At 44.5% G+C, this 3,871-nt stretch overlaps 1 pseudogene; it reads right to left on the reverse strand.

Moving 5' to 3' along the window:
- Positions 1–1,766: 1,766 nt before the first annotated feature.
- On the reverse strand, positions 1,767–1,884 carry LOC124608082 (annotated as a pseudogene).
- Between the last annotated feature and the right edge of the window lie 1,987 nt (positions 1,885–3,871).

The raw sequence follows: 3,871 nt of genomic DNA on the forward strand, positions 1-3,871 counted from the left end.
TGGATGTTCGTCAAGGACTTCCAATGATTTCGTTGTAATAAAACTAATAGTAGCCGAAAGAGGAAAGCAATGATCAATTTTGGGCTACACAAAGTGTGGTGTGCGTACTGTAAGACCTTCGATACACACACTATCAGATTATTTGCTTTGTCGCTCTAACAAAGTAGGCGAGAGTCAGCAATATGTCTCGTGGTCTTATCGTGGCGTGTTTATCTTCTGCTGTTAGGTCAGACGATAGAAATGCCACTTGCACGGTTAGAGTAGCAGATTGACGGTGACCAACTTTAAACAGAACTTGATTAATTTTCACACACATTTATTAAAATAATAAAAAGCATAGACATTACGTAACTTGATTCTGGATGCTGTTTACAATTGACAATCTGAAGTTCCTTTGGTGTTGATACGTTAATCTTATTCTCACATGTCTCTGCTACTTGACAAAGTGTCTATCCATTTATCTTCATGACTATGTACAGGAATATGGTAATCTTATTAGGCGCAGACTGAAACTTGACTATAGACTGGTACAGACTAGTCCAGACAAATGCAGACTCGTACAGACTGATGCAGACTGACTAATCGGAGGTCTGTACATTCGTTATAATACCTCGCGCGTACACGTATCACAGCGCGAGTGTGATCTGCGAGGAGAAAAGGTTCTACATTAGCAGCAATCTCATTGGCTGCGTTACATATTAATACGTGGATCGGCGGAAGCAGAATTTGGTCCGTCTCTAAGACAGCGCCATCTCGTTGTGCGGAGACGGACGAGCGCTGCGCCTGCGCTGTTGTGCTTCGCTGGGCGCGCTCTAGTGGGAAAGTTGTGTACGCGCTGACTACGCAGAACTATGTACACAACACAAAGAAACATACAAAGAAAGTGGGTGATATCAGACAGATAACAAAGGTCAGTGACATAATGGAATACCTAGAAATGGCAGTGCACTGGTCATCTCGCTCGAAGAAAAGATGGCTGGTGGTCAAAACAAGTTCTAGACTGCAGCCCAACTTACCAAAAGAGATCAACGGGAATACCACCGGACATATGGGACAGCGACTTAAAGAAGGCAGCCCGAGTGAACTGGCAATGGGAAGCTCAAGATCGGCAGAAGTGAAGTAATCTTCTGTGAAGTATCCGGAAATGCATCGTTGGCACGGTAGGTGGCGCTGGAGAATGGATGTTCCTCAGACCACGCGCCGTGTCTGCAACCCACTGATGAAGATTACGCGGGCTAATGATGACCTAGTTTTAAGGCACATGACACTTCTGTTCGGCTATAGCACGAGAATGGAGGTGCTCAGAGCCACGTGTCACAGAGATAAGAACGCATGCGCTGTTTCGCTTCCGACATCAGAAGCACAGCCGCATTTTTTTTTTTTTTTTTTTTTTTTGTCGGTCTCACGATGACTCTTGTTATTCGAAATATTGTCTCATTGCTCACAAAGAGCAAAGCATAGGCTCAAACGGGCAAACGCAAAGGAAGGTAACTTTCAGTTCCCTGTTTAACAACAACGAAAATAACATAGATCGACGAAAAAGTTTTCAGTTACTTTTTGTTAAGCACTCCGTCTTCAGGCCACAAGTGGCCCATTGGGGCCATCCAACGTCCGTGTCATCCTCAGAGGAGGATGCGGATAGGAGGGGCGTGTGGTCAGCACACGACTCTCCCAGTCATTGTGATGGTTTTCTTTGACCGAAGCTGCTACTATGCGGACAAGTAGTTCCTCAATTGGCATCATGTGGCTGAGTGCACCCCGGAAAATGGCAACAGTACATGGCACCCAAGATGGTCACCCATCCAAGTTCCGGCCTCACCCGACAGCGGTTAACTTCGGTGATCTGACGGGAACTGGTGTATCCACTGCGGCAAGGCCGTTGCCCTACTTTTTCTTAAGCAATAGCTTTAATCTCAGGCTTATTTTGCAGTGAAGCAATATCTGACCTCAGTTTTTTTCTATTAGTATAACTTTTGTAGCGATGTGTCATATTTATTAACTAATAAACTAACAATACACATGTAATTGTGTGAAAGGTAATTTAATTTTTCAATATTAACTACGTTTATTGAAGTAGAAACACCTTTTTATCACAACATAATTATTTGTTCATTGCGTTATATTTCCTCTCTCTCATCCGCTTAAAACTTCTAATATAGCTTTTCTACAATCAGTTGCCTGTTCAATACTATCCGACTAAAAGTATAGAGACATCTATTAATGGACATTAGCATAGGTTGTGTCCATCCTTTGCGTGACCGACAGCTTGAACTCTCCCAATAAGATGTCTCAGTGTCTATGGAAAAACGGGTATCCCATTTTTCCTCAGGAACCGAGAGTAATGTTTGACGTTGGGGTCAGGCGCGAAGTCTAAGTTGTAAATTATCCCAAAGAGCTGTCCCATTGGGTTAAGATTGGGATCCTGGAAAGGCCAGTCCATTTCAGATATGTTATTGTCACCAAACATTGCCTAAGAGATGCTGCTTTATGACAGGATGGTTAATCATGCTGATACAAACGATTATCATCTCGGACCTGCTCCTCTATTGTACGCACCATTACACAATGCTGTAAAATGTGTTAGTTTCCTTCCACATTTAGCGTGTTCTTTAGTGCAATAAGGAGACCACACCGTAACAGCGATAAACACACCTGTACCGTAACGCCACCTCCTCTGTACTGTTGGCTCTACATGTGTTGACTGGTACGTTCTCCAGGCATTCACCAAACCCAAACCCTTCTATCGGATTAAAACAGAGTACAGCATGAGTCATCATTCCACATCACTGGTTCCCAGACATATACGTTGAACGGCGTCTCTCTTTAGGTGAAGCATCGCGTAGCTCCTTTACACAAATATGTGGCTTGTGTGGAGCAGCTCCGCCATTGTATCGCGTTCTTCTTAACTCCCTACGCTCAGTCACTGCGGTAGCTGAATTCGTCGTAGTAGGTGGGAACTAACGAGTGATTCCTTACGCTGATTTCAGGCGATTTTTTACCACCAACCTCCGCAATGTTACACGCTCTGTGTCCGTCAGTACGTTAGGTCTCTCTGGTCCTCATTTAGCTGCGCTTCTTCCTTCGCGTTTTCCTTGACACTTATAGTACCAACAGTCGACTTGCGCAGCTTTAGAAGTGTTGAAATATCTGATCACTTCGTTAGTCCCGTGACATCCAATGCCTATCCCACGGTGGAAGGCACCCCCTTCAGATTTAGTAGTAAGATGGCCCAGCGGATAGCCCTTCAACAACTAAACACAGGTCATGCATGAAAACAGGAAGAAAGTGCACTAAACTGTGAAAAAAAATCAAAATAGATACAATAAACGTAAGTGCACAAGAAGTGCAAAAAGAGCACGTTGAAATAGCAAACGGCGTGGTGGGTTAATTAATAGTCATGTTGTTGGACTCAAGCCAGCAAGCCGTGTCCTAAACTGCCCGATGCCACTTTTTTCGAGCCATTATGAACTATCCGTCCGGTCATTGAAATCTTCTCTTTCTTTAGTCTTGGCAGTCGTCATACTGTACATTGGTATACACTGAACAGCCAAAGAAATTGGAACACCTGCCTAATATCGTGTAGGGCCTCCGCGAGCACGCAGAAGTCCCGCAATACGACGTGGTATGGACTCGACTAATGTCTGAAGTAGTGCTGGAGGGAACTGGCACCATGAATTCTGCAGGGCTGTCCATAAATCCGTAAGATTATGAGGGGGTGGAGATCTCTTCTGAACAGCACGTTGCAAGACACCCCATATGCGCTCAATAAAGTTCATGTCTGGGGGTTTGCTGGGCAGCGGAAGGTTTAAACTCAGACAAGTGTTCCTGGAGCCACTCTGTATAAATTGTGGACGTGTGGGCGGTCGCTTTA

Source organism: Schistocerca americana, chromosome 3, assembly GCF_021461395.2.
Source record: "Schistocerca americana isolate TAMUIC-IGC-003095 chromosome 3, iqSchAmer2.1, whole genome shotgun sequence".
Taxonomy (NCBI): Eukaryota; Metazoa; Arthropoda; class Insecta; order Orthoptera; family Acrididae; genus Schistocerca; species Schistocerca americana.